This window comes from Dendrobates tinctorius, unplaced genomic scaffold (genome assembly GCF_039654945.1).
Source record: "Dendrobates tinctorius isolate UK_male_01 unplaced genomic scaffold, ASM3965494v1 ptg000022l, whole genome shotgun sequence".
Lineage (NCBI taxonomy): Eukaryota > Metazoa > Chordata > Amphibia > Anura > Dendrobatidae > Dendrobates > Dendrobates tinctorius.
The window spans coordinates 37,523,223-37,542,787 of NW_027361690.1; positions in this window are offsets into that span (position 1 = coordinate 37,523,223).

Consider the following 19,565-nt stretch of genomic DNA (forward strand, 5'->3'; position numbering starts at 1 on the left):
AAAATGATTTCCAAAATTTTAAACATCCCAAGGAGCACTGTGCAAGCGATCATATTGAAATAGGATTATCATGCCACTGCAAATCTACCAAGACCTGGCCGTCCCTCTAAACTTTCATCTCAAACAAGGAAAAGACAGATTAAAGATGCAGCCAAGAGGCCCATGATCACTCTGGATGAACTGCAGAGATCTACAGCTGAGGTGGGACAGTCTGTCCATAGGACAACAATCAGTCGTACACTGCACAAATCTGGCCTTTATGGTAGAGTGGCAAGAATAAAGCCTTTTCTCAAAGATATCCATAAAAAGTTTTGTTTAAAGTTTGCAACAAGCCACCTGGGAGAAACACCAAACATGTGGAAGAAGGTCCTCTGGTCAGATGAAACCAAAATCGAACTTTTTGGCAACAAAGCCAAACGATATGTTTGGCGTAAATTCAACACAGCTCATCACCCTAAACACACCAACCCCACTGTCAAACATGGTTTGGGCCTGCTTTACTTCAGCAGGGACAGGGAAGATGGTTAAAATTGATGGGAAGATGGATGGAGCCAAATACAGGACCATTCTTGAAAAACTGTTGGAGTCTGCAAAAAACCTGAGACTAGGACGGAGATTTGTCTTCCAACAAGACAATGATCCCAAACATAAAAGCAAAATCTACAATGGAATGATTCACAAATAAACGTATCCAGGTGTTAGAATGGCCAAGTCAAAGTCCAGACAGAAATCCAATCGAGAATCTGTGGAAAGAGCTGAAAACTACTGTTCACAAACGATCTCCATCAAACCTCACTGAGCTCATGCTGTTTGCCAAGGAAGAATGGGCAAGAATTTCAGTCTCTCAATGTACAAAACTGATAGAGACATACCCCAAGCGACTTGCAGCTGTAATCGCAGCAAAAGGTGGCGCAACAAAGTATTAAGTTAAAGGGGCCGAATAATATTGCACGCCCCTCTTTTCAGTTTTTGAATTTCCACAAAAATCTAAAATAACCAATAAGTTTTGTTCAACTTCACATTTGTGTTCCACTTGATGTTGATTCTACACCAGAAATTTACATTTGGTATCTTTATGTTATAAGTTTATACTAGAAATCTATGGAGCCCAATGACGTGGGTCAGAAATTAAGACAGACACGGTATATCACAGTTCACGATGTATATATATCTTATTGCAGAATTATGCACTTCAGCTGACAGATGCAAAACAGATAATAAGACAGTCTCAGTTGTATGCACAAGTAATAGTACAGACCAAGTGGTAGGAAAGGCGGAAGGCACTAAATAAAATAATAATAAAGTGCGTTTGCCGCTCGGGGACCACCATGCAGTAGGTGGTATAACTGCTGCAAAGTGGTGGCAGACAAGCAATATGGCGGTATGATGCACACGGGTTAAACTTCACACGGAGTGCGCAGAGCGGCCTCTGTTCACACACACAGGTGCCGCAACAAAAAACATACAAAACGCTGAACCTGTTAGTGACACAGGCTTCAGGTAGATGCACACACGGTATCTGGTCACAGGAGCAGGACCCAAGACAGAGGAGCCGCGTCCCTCTAGACCTACCGTGTGTGCGGCGTCGCTTCTGCGGACGCCAAGGAGGGCAGTAACTGCAGCGCGGCGTAGGACACTGCCGCTCGGCGACAAAGCAGAAAGCGAGCTATGGCGGACGCTAGCGTAGCGGTGCGGTGAGCACAGTGGCTTAAGGCTTGCCACTGACTGGCGCTGACTACTAAACTAATTCCCTATCCGCATGCGTATTATCAGAGGAAGGGGGTTTCAAATGAGTCAGTAATCCGAATCATGCATCCGTCACCATTCACACATAGCAAGTATAGTCTATACTAGCGCATGGCGGAATGGCCATGCGCGCTTTTTATAGCCGTGTGGGACCTTCCAGATCTCCGAGATGGACCAATGAGATCTGGAACAGGACCTGGGCACATGACTTCCGATCTCCAATGGGAGATCGTCTCGTGAGCATGCCCAGTAGAAGCACAGAGGGACTTAGTCTCTGGAGCGGTCTGCTGCAAAGCAATCTCCTCTGCAGTAGAAAGACAGCAGGAGACCGCAGAATGTGAGGCTCTGGATTCCTGCAGAGCAGACGCAGAAACCTGACACCTAACATTACCCCCCTCCTAGGGCCCCCTCCTCTCTGAGCCTTCCAATCCACCACCCTGTGCCCATCAGAGGCATAGGCTTCAGACTCATCCGAAGGCAAGTCTGATGTCCCGGAAGGTGACACGGAAAACCGGGACACGTGGAAGGTATCAGAGGCGGCAAGATCGCCAGGTTTAAAAAGGGACACATGGGAGACAACGGGAGCGGCAAAACCTCCTGAAGCATAAGTTGAAGTGGGACGCCGCGGTGTGTCGGCGGACGTCTCCACTCTCTGTTTAAGGAAGCTTACCCGAGCACATGAGGCGCATGCCTGAATATATTTTTAATGTCCCGAGCCCTGTGCGGCCACCAATATGACCCTGCCAGGAGTTTTGTGGTCTGCTTGTAGCCACAGTGACCACCCGCTCTGGACGCGTTTGCCCACGTGAGAACCTTCGGCCCGAAGGCGAGGGGGGACAAAGGTCTTTCCCGGCGGCACAGAGTTTGGCCATTGCGGGGTCCCGTTATCCTGGTAAACAGAGTGCTGACAGTGGCAGCCGCAAGTGGAGCTTAGTGCCGGATGTGCCTCGAGACTGACGCGAGACACCTCCATGGGCTCTGGGAGTAAACACTCTGGCTCGGTTGATTCCAGAGGTTCAAATAGGTTGGGAGCCGGAGTAACCTTCCGCCTGGATTGAGCACGCTCCAGCCCGCGCTCCGAAAAACGGAGATCAATACGGGTGGCAATGGCAATCAGCTCCTCCAGACTTGCAGAAACCTCTCTGGTAGAAAGAGCATCCTTAACATGCTCAGCTAAACCTCTCCAAAACACAGGGATGAGGGCTCTGTCAGACCACTCCAGCTCAGAAGCCAGTGTCCCGAAACGAACGGCATGCTGACTAACCGAGAGGGATCCCTGAATCAAAACAAGTAGCTGCAGAGAGGTGTCGTGTGTGACCCGCGGTCCTAGGAAGACCTGCTTAATAGCTGTTAGAAAGTGAGCAGCGGTTCCAACCTCTGGGTCACCACAATCCCATAAAGGCGTAGCCTACACCAATGCCTTGCCCAACAGAAGGGAAACAATAAAACCCACCTTGGCCAGTTCCGTAGGGAATCGCGCAGCCAGTAACTCCAGCTGGATAGAGCACTGGCTGATGAAACCCCTACAGGAGGCGCCATCACCGGAACATTTATCGGGCAACGTAAGGCGGGTAACTGTCGGCGCGGGGGAGGACGTGGACATACGAGAAACCGCGTCTGTGATTGCTTTTACAGCAGCTTCGGTGGATTGTGCAGCTGAGAGAGCCTTCTCAAGAGTGCCCAACTGGCCCTCAAGCTGCCGAATACACTGTAAGAGATGCTGCTCCTCTGCCATCACTAGCCAGACCCTGGCGCTAGTATAATGTTAGGAACGGCGGAACGCACTAAATAAAAATAATAATAAAGTGCGTTCGCCGCTCGGGTTCCACCGTGCAGTAGGTGATATAACCGCTGCTAAGTGGTGGCAGGAGCAATATGGCGGTAATGTGCACAGGTTTAAACGTCACCCGGGTGCGCAGAGCAATCTCTGTTAAGTCACAGAGATGCCAAATAAACAAAAATACACAGACTGAGCCTTTTGAGGTCACAGTACTCAGTATAAATATACGCACGGTATCAGGTCACAGGAGTAGCCCAAGACAGCGGCACTACATCCGTCTAGATATACCGTGTGCAGCGTCGCAGCTGCAGAGGCTAAGGAGAGCTGCTACTGCAGCACGGCGTGGACACTGCTGCTAAACGACAACGCTATGACGCAAGCGCAATGTCGGACGCAAGCAGCTGTGGATGTTGCAGCAGAGGAGCGCTGGCGCTGATTCTAACTCAGTCCCTAACCACATACGTAATATCAGAGGGATGGGGTTTTATAACGAGTCATTCACCAGAATCATACATCCATCCTCATACACACAGCAGCAAGTAAGTCTATACTAGCGCATGGCGGAACAGCCATGCGCGTCTTTTATAGCAGCCGGGACCTTCTGCAAGCCTCCAGATCTCTGAGATGGACCAATGAGATCTGGAGCAGGACCTGAGCACATGACTCCCGATCTCCAATGGGAGATCGTCCCATGAGCATGCTCAGTAGGAGGGCAGAAGGACAGCCTCAGGAGAGATTTGCTGCAAGGTAATCTCCTCTGCAATCTCCTCTGCAGTAGATAAACAGCAGGAGACTGCAGAATGTGAGGGTCCGGATCCCTGCAGAGTAAACGCAGAAATCTGACGCCTAACAGGAACAATGTGATGTTATGGAACTGGACTGAGAGGATTCAGGGGTTACTGCGGATGTACCCCTTGCTACCAGCACTATAGGCAGAAATAGCATTAATGGCCTTGGAGGGGGAGGCCCGGGACTCTGTCATGCAAAGACCCCCCCAGGAAAGAAATACTTTGGATAAGGTGCTGCGTATTCTAGAGGAGACACATGGGGACCCCACTGACGTAGGGGAACTCTGTATGCGACTGTTCCATCGGGTGCAAAGAGAGGGGGAGACCATGACCCAGTTTATGAACGCCCTACAAGAGCTTCACACTGCTAATAAAAGAAAGGATGGGGTAGGCAAAGGGTCAGTAGACGTGGTGCTAAGGGATCAGATGGTGACGGGGTTACGTGATGGAATGATGAAGCAGGCTATGCGAGAGCACCTGCGGGTGAAGCCAGACATGACCTTCCCTGAAGTAGGTAGTGAGGTGTGCACGCACGGGCAAGAACAGGATGTGACAGGTTCAGTGGGAAAGGTGCGGAGCAGGGAGGCAACCACCACTGAAGACAAAGACCGATGATGGGTGGAAGACCTGAGGATGGAGATCAGACAGTTCTGCAAAGAAATGGCGACTTCCAGGAGAACCCAGGCAGAGAGGTCCGGTCCACTGGTGCAAGGAAGAGGAGCTGTTCCCCGAAGAGAGGCTGCAGCTACCCTAAGAAGACGTCCCCACCCATGCTATACTTGTGGAGAGCCCGGTCATATCGCCCGGTGGTGTCCCCAGCGGAGCCGACCATCCCCTCGGCTCCCGTTAAACTAGGTGGCTCCGAGCACGAGGAACACCGCCCGGAGTGTGAAGACAAGAGGAGGAATGAAAATAGTCCCACCATCCTTGTTTCCATGTGCCCCCTGGTCTGGGCCGAAATCAACGGGAGAGCTGTGCGATGCCCGATTCGCAAGTGACCACCATGCCTGAAAATTTTTTTCATAGACACTTCACAGAGGCGCTGCGGCCTGTATGGGGCCCAGACATTAAACTTACGGGGGGCCAATCACCTACCCATCCCGGTCGCAGGGGTGGTGTGGCGGAACATAGAAGTCTGTGGAAAAGATGTGGGGAGAAAAGGAGTAGTGTTGGTAGATGGAGAAGACGCTCGGGATCATACCGTAACCCTGGGCATGGACGTGCTTAAAGACCTCGGAAGCATACTGCTCAATGAGACCTCAGATCAATTCTTACAACAGTGGAGTGACCAGACTCCACAGAAGAGGGTCTTTCAACAACTGATTCGGGCAGCACTAGGCAAAATCATCGTCCCTGCTTCTTTGAATCGAGTATTACCCCCTGCTTCCCCTGCCTGTGCGAACAGGAGTCCCACTAGAAGGAGCGGAGGTACAGGTGGAGCCTAGCCCAGCTGATCAATTGCCGTCAGGAATACTAGTCGCCCGGACCTTGGCCACTGTGCGGAACGGCACCGTCATCATGTGCCGTGTGAACTTGGGAGAGACTGACATGACCCTGGCTCCCAGAGCAGAATTGGCCCACATCCTAGGTGTACCAGATGAGCTGGTGCTGTTGTGAGATCATTTTTCCCTTCACCATTGAGGTCTGATGAACTCCCTCCTCTGGTGAAGGAGGGTAGTGAGGCTGATTACCAAACACCTGGGCAGCTAGATGATGACTGGGTGGCTGGAATTGAGGACTGGATATAAGGCTGCCGACGCCCTTCTTCCTGGCTGGTGATTTTCCTGCTGGATTCTTAGAGACCAGTCTGATTCCTGCTTCTCAAAGCTAAGTTTTTCTGCTCTTCTTTGTACTCTTCAGTTTTGTTTTTTGTTTTGCCTTGTTTTTTGGGAGTTCTGCCATCCCCGGTCGGGGGTGAGCTGTACTCCATTTTTGTCTCTGATCTGTTGATCTTTTGATCGGTCTTCAGAATATACCTGAGTGCTGATATAGTCTTTTGAAGCCTAGCGACTTCAGGGCCTGTTTTTCCTATCAGTCGGTTGGCTCATTTTGATAGGGTTTTTGCGGATGGCAGACAGCAGCTTTCCTATCCTGTCCTATGTAGTTAGCTTGGGTCCCATCATTTGCTCAGCCTATCTTTCTATCTGTGTTAGTGTTTTCATCTTGCTTCACCGTCATTATATGTTGGGGGCTGCCTATTGCTTTGGGGTCTGCTCTGGGGCAGTTTAGTTTTTCCCCTTTCTATCTTTAGGCTATGTAGTTCTCCGGCTGTGATCGAGGGGTCTAGGGCTCCGTAGGAACCCCCCACGGCTACTGCTAGTTGTTGTGGATAGGTTCAGGGGTCTGCAATCCGATAGCTGCCAACCTCTCTGGTTTTTCTGGACTTAGCTGGTTTTTTGTTTTTTCCTCCTTCGGTGACTCATCATAACAGAATCACCAGCCATACCGCAGATCCTAGGGTACTCAATAGCAGGAGAGAATTGTAAAAAAAAAAAAAAAAGTGTCAGAATTTTTTTTTTTGTATGCATATTTTTTCCTCTATATCTCTGAGGCCGTAGGGGGAATTTTTCTCTCAATGGAGATGAAGCAATTGTCTGATCGTGTGGAGCAGCTTGCTGCTGAAGTGCGGGGAATTTCCGCCTATCTTGCTCATTCACATGCTGCTGAACCAAAGATTCCTACTCCTGATGTGTTTTTTGGGGATCGGTCTAAATTCTTGAATTTCAAGAATAATTGTAAATTATTTTTTGCCTTGAAGCCTAACTCGTCGGGGAACTCCGCACAGCAGGTTAAAATTGTCATCTCTTTGCTGCGCGGTGATCCCCAGGATTGGGCGTTTTCTTTGAAACCTGATGATCCTATTCTGAATAATGTGAACGCATTTTTTCAAGCCTTGGGGTTGTTGTATGATGAACCTAATGCTATTGATCAGGCTGAAAAGACCCTGTTGGCATTAAGCCAGGGTCGGGATTCGGCAGAGTTGTACTGTCAAAAATTCCGAAAGTGGGCGGTCCTTACTACCTGGAATGATGGTGCCTTGGCAGCCCTCTTTCGGAAGGGTTTGTCAGAAACTGTAAAAGATACTATGGTGGGATTTCCAGTTCCCTCTGGTCTTGACGATTCTATGTCATTAGCCATTCAGGTGGATCGGCGTTTACGTGAACGCAAAACTACACGAGAGATGTTGCCACCTGTTGAACAAATGTCTGAACCTATGCAATGTGATAGAGTTTTGTCTAGGGTGCAACGTCAGGAGTTCAGAAGGCGTAATAAGCTGTGTTTTTTTTGTGGAGATGCCTCACATTATTTCTGTCTGCCCTAAACGAGAGAAACGTTGTGCACACACGTTTTCTGTGGGTGGTGTTCAACCTAAGTTTCTTCTGGCAATTACTCTGATCTGCTCCCTGTCCACATTTTCCGCCAAGGCTTTTGTGGATTCAGGAGCAGCTCTGAACCTGATGGACTTGGATTTTGCTAAACGTTGTGGATTTCCTATGACACCTCTGCGGACGCCTATCCCTTTGAGGGGGATTGATGCTACTCCTTTGGCGAAGAATAAACCTCAGTTTTTGACCCAGGTGGTAATGCGGGTCACCCCAGACCATCAAGAAAATTGCAGATTTTTGGTGTTGCATAATTTGCATGATACCATTGTTCTGGGGTTTCCCTGGTTGCAAATCCGTAATCCAGTTCTGGATTGGAAATCTTTGTCTGTGGTGAGTTGGGGTTGTCGGTGTGCCCTTAGTGATGCTCCTGTTTTCTCCACCTCTCCCCAGTCGCATGATGTTCCTGACTATTTGGCTGACTTTTATGATGTATTTAGTGAGAATGAGTCTGCGTCTTTGCCTCCTCATAGGAGTTATGACTGTGCAATTGAGCTGAACCTGGGGTGTAAATTCCCCAAGGGTCGGCTTTTCAATTTATCTGTACCCGAGCACGAGGCAATGCGATCCTATATTAAGGAGGCATTGGAGAAGGTTTATATTAGACCATCCTCTTCACCCTTTGGTGCTGTTTTTTTTTTGTGGCTAAAAAGGATGGTTCATTAAGGCCTTGTATTGACTATCGTGCCCTCAACAAAATTACTGTTAAATATCAGTATCCGTTACCCCTGATTTCTGATCTATTCTCCAGAGTTAAAGGTGCTTGCTGGTTTACCAAGCTTGACCTCAGGGGGGCGTATAATCTTATTCGCATTAAGCATGGGGATGAATGGAAGACGGCGTTTAATACTCCGGAGGGACATTTTGAGTACCTGGTGATGCCTTTTGGGCTCACTAATGCCCCTTCTGTCTTCCAGTGCTTCATGAACGATATATTCCGAGACTTTGTGGATAAATTTTTGATTATCTACCTGGATGATATTTTGATCGTCTACAAGAATTGGGACTCTCATGTGGAACATGTTCCGGATTTTGAGGGAGAATTCCCTGTATGTCAAGGGATCGAAATGCCTTTTTGGAGTACAGAGGATTTCATTTTTGGGATTTATTTTGTCTCCGTCAACTATTGAAATGGACCCGGCCAAGGTACAGGCCATTTATGATTGGGTTCAGCCCACTTCTTTGAAGGCCCTCCAGAGGTTTTTGGGTTTTGCTAATTTTTATCGGAAATTTATAGCTAATTTTTCTGGTATTGCCAAGCCATTGACGGATTTGACTAGGAAGGGTGCTGATGTGCTGAATTGGTCTCCGGAGGCTGTTTCTTCCTTTCAGGAGCTGAAGCGAAGATTCACTTCTGCTCCGGTTTTGCGGCAACCTGATGTCTCACTCCCGTTTCAGGTGGAGGTGGACGCTTCTGAGATTGGTGCAGGAGCGGTGTTGTCCCAAAAAGATCCTGTGACATCTAAAATGAATCCTTGTGCTTTCTTCTCCCGAAAGTTCTCCCCATCCGAACGTAACTATGATGTGGGGAATCGGGAACTGTTGGCCATGAAATGGGCATTTGAGGAGTGGAGACATTGGTTGGAGGGAGCCAAACACCAAGTCGTGGTCCTTACTGACCACAAGAATTTGATTTACCTGGAGTCGGCCAAGCGCTTGAATCCTAGACAGGCTAGGTGGGCCTTGTTTTTCACACGTTTTGATTTTGTGGTCTCTTTTCTTCCGGGCACTAAGAATGTCAAGGCAGACGCCCTCTCTAGGAGTTTCCTTGCTGATTCTCCTGTTGTGACTAAGCCTGCTACCATCTTAGGCGAGGGGGTAGTTTTTTCTGCCATCTCGCCCGATTTGAGACGTGCTCTGGAAGAGTTTCAGGAGGACAAACCTGAGCGTTGTCCCAGTGGAAAGTTGTATGTTCCTGACCAGTGGAGGAAGAGAGTGATGTCTGAAGTTCATTGTTCTGCATTGGCTGGTCATCCAGGTATTTTTGGTACTAGAGATCTGGTGAGTCGGTCTTTTTGGTGGCCCGCCTTGTCTCATGATGTCAGGAATTTTGTGCAGTCCTGTGGGACTTGCTCCCGGTCTAAACCTTGTTCTCGCTCTAGTGGCTTGTTGATGCCTTTGCCGGTGCCCAGGAGGCCATGGACCCATATTTCAATGGATTTTATCTCTGATATGCCTGTCTCTAAGAGAATGACTGTTATTTGGGTGATTTGTGATAGATTCTCTAAGATGGTCCATCTTGTACCACTCCCTAAGTTGCCATCTTCCTCTGAGTTGGTGCCCTTGTTTTTGCAACAGGTGGTTCGCTTGCACGGGATTCCTGAGAACATTGTATCTGACAGAGGAGTTCAGTTTGTATCTAGGTTTTGGAGGACTTTCTGTTCCAAGCTGGGAATTCAGTTGTCCTTCTCCTCTGCGTTTCACCCTCAGACCAATGGGCAGACGGAGAGAACAAACCAGACTTTGGAGTCGTATTTGAGATGTTTTATTTCTGCCGATCAGGATGATTGGGTTTCATTTTTGCCCTTGGCCGAATTTGCCTTAAATAATAGAGCTAGTTCTGCCACTTTGATGTCACCTTTTTTTTGTAACTTTGGTTTCACCCTCGATTTTCTGCAGGGCAGGTGGAGCCTTCTGCCTGCCCAGGTGTTGACACTGTGGTGGAGAGAATGCACCAGATCTGGGACCAAGTAGTGGATAAGTTGTCTCTCTCCCAGGAAAAGGCACAGCGGTTTTCCAACCGGCGTAGGACCGTTGGTCCCCAGTTTAAGGTGGGTGATATGGTTTGGTTGTCATCAAAAAATATCGCTATGAAGGTGGCTTCTCCTAAGTTTAAGCCTAGATTTATTGGACCTTACAAGATTTTGGAGATTATTAATCCGGTCTCTTTTCGGTTGGCTCTTCCTGTCACATTTAAAATTCATAATGTGTTTCATAAGTCCTTGTTGAAGAGGTTTGTTGAACCAGTAGTTCCTGTGGTGGCACCTCCTGACCCTATATTGGTTGAAGGTAACATGGAATATGAGGTAGAGAAGATACTGGATTCCCATCTGGCTAGACGGAGACTCCAGTATTTGGTTAAGTGGAAGGGTTATGGTCAGGAGGATAATTCCTGGGTCTCTGCCTCTGATATTCATGCCGAAAGATTGGTGCGTGCCTTTCATCGGGCTCACCCGGATCGCCCTGGTGGCAGGATGAGGGTTCGGTGACCCCTCCTCAAGGGGGAGGTACTGTTGTGAGTTCATTTTTCCCTTCACCATTGAGGTCTGATGAACTCCCTCCTCTGGTGAAGGAGGGTAGTGAGGCTGATTACCAAACCCCTGGGCAGCTAGATGATGACTGGGTGGCTGGAATTGAGGACTGGATATAAGGCTGCCAACGCCCTTCTTCCTGGCTGGTGATTTTCCTGCTGGATTCTTAGAGACCAGTCTGATTCCTGCTTCTCAAAGCTAAGTTTTTCTGCTCTTCTTTGTACTCTTCAGTTTTGTTTTTTGTTTTGCCTTGTTTTTTGGGAGTTCTGCCATCCCCGGCCGGGGGTGAGCTGAACTCCATTTTTGTCTCTGATCTATTGATCTTTTGCTCGGTCTTCAGAATATACCTGAGTGCTGATATAGTCTTTTGAAGCCTAGCGACTTCAGGGCCTGTTTTTCCTATCAGTCGGTTGGCTCATTTTGATAGGGTTTTTGCGGATGGCAGACAGCAGCTTTCCTATCCTGTCCTATGTAGTTAGCTTGGGCCCCATCATTTGCTCAGCCTATCTTTCTGTGTTAGTGTTTTCATCTTGCTTCACCGTCATTATATGTTGGGGGCTGCCTATTGCTTTGGGGTCTGCTCTGGGGCAGTTTAGTTTTTCCCCTTTCTGTCTTTAGGCTATGTAGTTCTCCGGCTGTGATCGAGGGGTCTAGGGCACCGTAGGAACCCCCCACGGCTACTGCTAGTTGATGTGGATAGGTTCAGGGGTCTGCAATCCGATAGCTGCCAACCTCTCTGGTTTTTCTGGACTTAGCTGGTATTTTGTTTTTTCCTCCTTCGGTGACTCATCATAACATGGTGCCCTCCGAAACAGTGCAGCTGACTGCCAAGGCAGAAGACCCAAGGTTGGTGACTGTAAAGGTGAAGGTCACCCCAGATCCCAGGGTGCTACAAGAAGGCCGATGGATTCTAGAGCAAATGCGCGCAGAACTCTCAGAAATGCCCTCTCATCAGGTTCCCCAGGTGGAGGCCTTGCTAGGGAAGTACCAGGAGATGTTCGCAAAGGATGAGGATGATTTTGGGCGCACGACGGCCATCACCCATGAGATACCCACTGGGGAAATGGCACCGATATGGGAGAGATATCTCCAGATACCTCCACAAATGTATCAGGAGGTAAAAGGAATGCTGTCACAGATGCTGAAGAAGGGAGTGATCCATGAGAGCCAGAGTCTGTGGGCTGCCCCCATCGTCTTGGTGCGGAAAAAGAATCTACGGTTCTGTGTGGATTACCGCCGGCTGAACGCTTGCACAGTGCGAGATTCATACCCACTACCACGGATAGAGGAGTCCCAGTCGGCATTGGGAAATGCCCGGTATTTTTCCACACTGGACCTGGCCAGCGGGTATTGGCAAGTACCCATGTCTGAACAAGACCGAGCCAAGACAGCCTTCATTCTTCCGATGGGACTATTTGAGTTCGACCGCGTGCCCTTCGAGCTAGCCAATGCCCGGGAACATTTCGGCGTCTCATGGAGCAGTGTCTGGGAGTCTTGAACTTCGAAGCCACCCTGATTTACCTAGACGATATAATCATCTTTGCTCCCACCATTGAAGAACATCTCCGGAGACTGGAGCAAGTTCTGAGTCGGCTACAAAAATACGGGTTCAAAGTAAAACCCCAGAAGTGCCATCTCTTCCTAACACAAATCGATTATCTGGGGAACGTGGTCTCTGCCGAGGGAGTGATACCCTTGCAGGAGAAGATCGCTGCGGTGCAGCAGTGGCCGACCCCAAAAACCATGAAAGATGTGCGAGCATTCCTGGGAGTCACGGGATACTTTCGGCGCTTTGTGAAGGATTTTACCCGCATCGCAAACCCTCTCCTGGAATTGCTGAAAGGAGTGCCCTCATGTGCGAAGAACAGGAGCATACACTGGGGAGAGCAAAGGGAGAAAGCATTCCAGGCCCTGAAGAAGGCCCTGACTGAGGCCCCGGTGTTGGCCTATGCCAACTTCACTCAGCCGTTTATCTTGCACACTAACGGAAGTCTACAAGGACTCGGGGCAGTACTCTCACAGATGCAGGATGGGAAGGAGCGTGTCATTACAATCGCCAGCCGCTCCTTACATGACTCAGAAAGAAATCCGGATAATTACAGCTCATTCAAGCTGGAGTTGTTGGCGCTGGTGTGGGCAATGACTGAGAAGTTTGCAGAGTATTTGGCCAGCTCGGAAGTCCACGTGCGTACGGATAACAATCCATTGGCTCACCTCAAAACAGCTAAGCTGGGGGCCTTAGAATAACTCTGGGTAGCATGAATGGCAAAATCCCGGTACAGCATCTCCTACAGGAGAGAAGTGGAGAATAGAGTTGAGCGAAACGGGTCGAAAAATGTCAAAAGTCGCCGACTTTTGGCAAAGTCGGGTTTCATGAAAAGAAACCCGACCCTAGGATGAGGTCGGCCACGAGGTCGGCGACTTACGCGCCAAAGTCGCATTTCAAAAGTTTGTTTTGCGCTCTTTTTCAGCCAATCAGGATCCACGGACACTGTGGGCAACGTGATGACATAGGCACGGGTCACCACCATCTTTCAGAAGGGCATGCAAGTGATTGGCTTGCTTTGGTGGGCGTCACAGGGGGTATAAAACTGCATGCACGCCGACCGCCATCTTACTTCTGCCGATCTTAGCATAGGGAGAGGTTGCTGCTGATTCTGTAGGGAGAGCGTTAGGCAGGGAAGAAGAAAAAAAACTGCTTCTGCTGCTAGCGATTTTGCCTGTACAACACACCAGTCACTGTGTGTGCAGTGCAAGGGGAGGCTATATAATGGTGTATCAGTGGTGTTGGTTGTTGGGCTGCCTTCTAAGGCTTCCTGACATTCCTGCATTGCTGTTTACCCACTGCTCCGCAAACTGCTTTTTTAAAAGCAATCCCAATTTTTTTTTTTTGTCCTGCTGAGAAGAAAAAAAAACCTGCTTCTGCTGCTAGCGATTTTGCCTGTACAACACACCAGTCACTGTGTGTGTAGTGCAAGGGGAGGCTATATAGTGGTGTATCAGTGGTGTTGGTTGTTGGGCTGCCTTCTAAGGCTTCCTGACATTCCTGCATTGCTGTTTACCCACTGCTCCGCAAACTGCTTTTTTAAAAGCAATCCCAATTTTTTTTTCTGTCCTGCTGAGAAGAAAAAAAAACTGCTTCTGCTGCTAGCGATTTTGCCTGTACAACACACCAGTCACTGTGTGTGCAGTGCAAGGGGAGGCTATATAGTGGTGTATCAGTGGTGTTGGTTGTTGGGCTGCCTTCTAAGGCTTCCTGACATTCCTGCATTGCTGTTTACCCACTGCTCCGCAAACTGCTTTTTTAAAAGCAATCCCAATTTTTTTTTTTGTCCTGCTGAGAAGAAAAAAAAACTGCTTCTGCTGCTAGCGATTTTGCCTGTACAACACACCGGTCACTGTGTGTGCAGTGCAAGGGGAGGCTATATAGTGGTGTATCAGTGGTGTTGGTTGTTGGGCTCCCTTCTAAGGCTTCCTGACATTCCTGCATTGCTGTTTACCCACTGCTCCGCAAACTGCTTTTTTAAAAGCAATCCCAATTTTTTTTTTGTCCTGCTGAGGTACTGAGCGTGCTTTTTTTCACACCATACAGCGGTGTACGCTCCTCACACAGTACCGTGTAACGGCTGTTATCACAGCCACAGTGAAGCTATCAGTGTGTCACTCTGTGAGAATAAAACGAGGACATGTTCCGTTCTTACAGACCTGCACTCTAGGGAGATTCCTATTCTGCCCAATTCTACATACACCTTGTAGTTTGTGATACACTAGCCAATTTCTGCCTGTGACATAGCGCTGTGATATTCAGTGGGCCTCACACAATCCATAAGTTTCCAGTGTCCACAAGTGTGTGCAGAAATTCAAAATCTCACTTATCCTCTAGTCACTTTGGTCACAGCTGTGCCATCGAGCCTGTCACATAGCGCTCAGATATTCATTGGGCCTCACACAATCCAAAAGTGTCCAGTGTCCACAAGTGTCTGCTGAAATTCAAAATCTCACTTATCCTCTAGTCACTTTGGTCACAGCTGTGCCATCGAGCCTGTCACATAGCGCTCAGATATTCATTGGGCCTCACACAATCCAAAAGTGTCCAGTGTCCACAAGTGTGTGCAGAAATTCAAAATCTCCCTTATCCTCTAGTCACTTTGGTCACAGCTGTGCCATCGAGCCTGTCACATAGCGCTCAGATATTCATTGGGCCTCACACAATCCAAAAGTGTCCAGTGTCCACAAGTGTCTGCTGAAATTCAAAATCTCACTTATCCTCTAGTCACTTTGGTCACAGCTGTGCCATCGAGCCTGTCACATAGCGCTCAGATATTCATTGGGCCTCACACAATCCAAAAGTGTCCAGTGTCCACAAGTGTGTACAGAAATTCAAAATCTCCCTTATCCTCTAGTCACTTTGGTCACAGCTGTGCCATCGAGCCTGTCACATAGCGCTCAGATATTCATTGGGCCTCACACAATCCAAAAGTGTCCAGTGTCCACAAGTGTCTGCTGTAATTCAAAATCTCCCTTATCCTCTAGTCACTTTGGTCACAGCTGTGCCATCGAGCCTGTCACATAGTTCTCAGATATTCATTGGGCCTCACACAATCCAAAAGTGTCCAGTGTCCACAAGTGTGTGCTGAAATTCAAAATCTCCCTTATCCTCTAGTCACTTTGGTCACAGCTGTGCCATCGAGCCTGTCACATAGCGCTCAGATATTCATTGGGCCTCACACAATCCAAAAGTGTCCAGTGTCCACAAGTGTCTGCAGAAATTCAAAATCTCCCCTGTCCTTGTACCTTGTTTTACATTACTATATAGTTTGTTGGATTTTGTCTACATTTCTACCAAAAATGAGGAAGGCTGGTGGAAGAGGCCGTGGAATTGGGCGGGGGTTGGCAGCTGGTAATGATGGTGTTGGTGGTGGATCTGATGGTAGTGGCAAGAGCAAAATAGGACCGAATGCAGGAGGTGTTGAGCCTGCGTCATCGTCTGGCTACATAAGGCCTCGAACGCTTAGTTTTCTAGGAGTTGGCAAACCGCTTTTAAAGCCAGAGCATCAGGAAAAAGTTTTGTCTTACATTGCTGACTCAGCCTCCAGCTCTATCGCCTCCTCTTCTTCAGTTGTAAAAAGTAAAAGCACTGAGTCGTCATTGGAGGCTCATGTTCATGAACCACACCTTTCCTTGTGTCCTTCACCCCAACCAAGATTGAAGGATGACGCAGGCCATACTACTGATTACTCCATGGAGCTGTTTTCACATACCATGCCTGGATTATCAAGTGAAATGGTGAATTACCCAGGCCAAGATGAATCTGACATGGAGTGCACTGATGCACAGCCGCTGATGGATGATTCTGCTGGTACATTCACTCAGAGCACTACATTGTCCTCGCAGTGTACAGAGCCAGATTCTGACCCTGATGAGACTCAGGTGCCCCTTCCCGCACACTATACCACCATACACGGTGACACAGAGGAAGGTGCACATGACATAGAAGAGGAGGTGATGGATGACCCAGTTGTTGACCCAGATTGGCATCCATTGGGGGAAGAGGGTGCTGCTTCCAATAGCTCAGATGAGGAGCATCCACAGCAGACATCGACATCGCAACAGCTGTTATCTGGCAGGCCCGGAGCACTCCAAAGACAGGTTCCAAACATCAAAAGAGTTGCTGGACAGCTTGTCCAGAGGGTCAAAAGATCACAGCGTGCTAGGCCGCAAAATGTCTGCCAAAGTAGGAAGAGTGCAGTGTGGCACTTTTTTGAACAAAATCCTCATGATCAGGCCAAGGTTATCTGTAAGAAGTGCGCAAAGACCTTTAGCCGAGGGAAAAATCTGAAAAATTTGAATACCAGTTGCATGCTTAGACATTTAACCAGCATGCACTTGCAAGCGTGGACACAACACCAAACCTCAAGTGCCACATGTGCAACTGATCACAACGAAGGTAGTCAGCAACGCTACATTGTTTCCCCCACTGTAAGCCCACCGGTTAGCACAGCAGCAAATGTTGAGGTGTCGTTGCAAGGCCACAGCAGTCAGGGAATCCCACTGTTATATCAACGAAAGACTGATTCTAGGCCATCAGAAAGAACAACAACTCCATCACCATCATCAACCCTCTCTCAGTCCGCCCTGTCCACCGCTACTTCCACCATATGCAGCTCTCAAGTCCAGCTCACCCTCCCAGACACTATGAGTAGGTCAAGAAAGTACTCAGTCTCATCCGCGTACACTGGGTTTGAACGCCCACATTGCCAAACTAATCTCGTTTGAGATGATGCCCTTTCGGTTGGTGGAAAGCACAGCTTTCGGCGAACTCATGGCCTATGCAGTACCACGCTATGACCTACCCAGTCGCCACTTCTTCTCTCGCAAAGCCATCCCAGCCCTCTACCATCATGTGAAAGACCGCATTGTTAATGCACTTAAGCAGTCAGTGAGCGGAAAGGTGCACCTCACAACTGATGCATGGTCCAGTCGGCATGGCCAGGGCCGTTACGTGTCCATCACTGCGCACTGGGTTAATGTGGTGGATGCAGGGTCCACAGGGGACAGCGGTGGTGGGACAGTGCTGCCTAGCCCACGGTATAGGAAACAGTTGGCTGTAGGCGTTCGACCCTCCTCCTCCTCCTCCTCCTCCAGAAGCGAAAGCTCGTCCACAGAGCGCAGTCATAGGAGCACTCCATCTGCAGCTGCCACTGTTGCACACGATGTGTCCCCCTATCGAGCAGCTAGTGGAAAGCGTCAGCAGGCTGTGTTGCAGATGATGTGTTTGGGCAACAGAAACACCGCCGAGGTGCTGGCCGAGTACTTGAAGCGACAAACTGAGTCATGGCTGGGCAGTGTACATCTTGAGGCAGGCAAGGTAGTTAGTGATAACAGCCGTAATTTTGTGGCAGCCATAGCCCTTTCAAAACTCAGCCATATACCTTGCTTGGCTCACACCTTGAACCTGGTGGTGCAGTGCTTCCTCAAAAATTATCCGGAGTTAACAGCTCTGCTCCAGAAGGTGCGAAGACTGTGCGCGCACATCCGCCGGTCGCCTGTACACTCCGTTCGTATGCAGAAGCTGCAGCGATTGCTCCACCTTCCCAACCACCACCTCATTATCGACATTGCAACAAAGTGGAACTCTACCCTGCACATGGTGGAGCGGCTGTGCGAGCAGAGGCAGGCCATAATGCATTTGTGGGAGGATACACGGCCAGGCACTTTGAGAGCAGACATGGAGTTGACAGGTGTGCAGTGGTCGAAGCTGATAGACCTCTGTAAAGTCCTTCAGTGTTTTGAGGAATGCACACGGCTGGTAAGCGCAGACGACGCCATCCTAAGCATGAGCATCCCACTTATGCGTCTGCTCATGCAAACTTTGACGCACCTTAAGGAGCAGGCGTCTGCAGCCAATGTTGATGAGGAGGAAGAGGAGGAGGGAATCCTTGATGACATTCAGCCATTGTCTGCTCAGGGACCTCTCCTGGACGAGGTGGAGGAAGAAGAGGAGGAGGATGATGATGGGGATGATTACTTAGGGGAGGAGGATGCATCTCGTGGGGCAAGTGAAAATGTTGGCGTGGCAAGGTCTGGTACAGGGTTTGTGCGTGACTGGAGGGATGTGGATTTGCCAGAAAGTGCTCCTCCAACCAGCACTCGCAGTGCATCATTGACACCGGGAACATTGGCCCACATGTCAGATTATGCCTTGCAGATCCTAAAAAGGGACCCACGCATTGCCAAAATGATGAACGATGATGACTACTGGTTGGCCAGCATCCTGGATCCACGCTATAAAGGCAAATTACTAAACATCATGCCACAGGAGAACCTTGACCTAATATTGGCTAATAAACAAGCAACTCTGGTAAATCGGTTGCTTGAGGAATTCCCAGCACACAGCAGCGGTGATGGTTCTCACACGAGCCGTACGGGCCGGGGGCAGCTTGGCAGAGGTGTTCGTGGTGCACACAGCAGAAGTGGCGTTGGAGACAGGGGTTTCATGACAATGTTGTGGACTGATTTTTCAAATACCGCTCACACAACTGGTAATACTGCATCAATGGAAAGTGACAGGAGACAGCAGTTGTCAACTATGGTTACAAACTACTTTTCCTCCCATATCGATGTTCTCCCACACAGGTCATTCCCCTTTGACTATTGGGCCGCTAAACTGGACACCTGGCCTGAATTGGCCCAGTATGCCTTACAGGAGCTCGCTTGCCCAGCTGCAAGTGTGCTATCGGAAAGAGTCTTCAGTGCAGCTGGATCAATCCTGACAGAAAAAAGGACACGTCTGTCAACCCAAAATGTGGATGATCTAACCTTCATTAAAATGAACCATGCATGGGTTTCCAAGGATTTTGTCCCACCTTCCCCTGATGACACATAGGGTGACAGAAAAATGGCTTGCTTTGGTCCACCTCTTCCTGGGACTTCACCTATTTCGCCTTTTGCATCAGCTGAATGTCCAACATCAACATATGCCACTTTCTAAAACTCCCTAACTATGCTGCCTCCCCCCCATGGCCGGGGTCACCACCTAGCGCACGACACCGTGCGAGTGCCGTTGCCCTGGACAGGTGGGTAGGCCGACTCTTGGGTGCGGGCACTGGCACAGGGT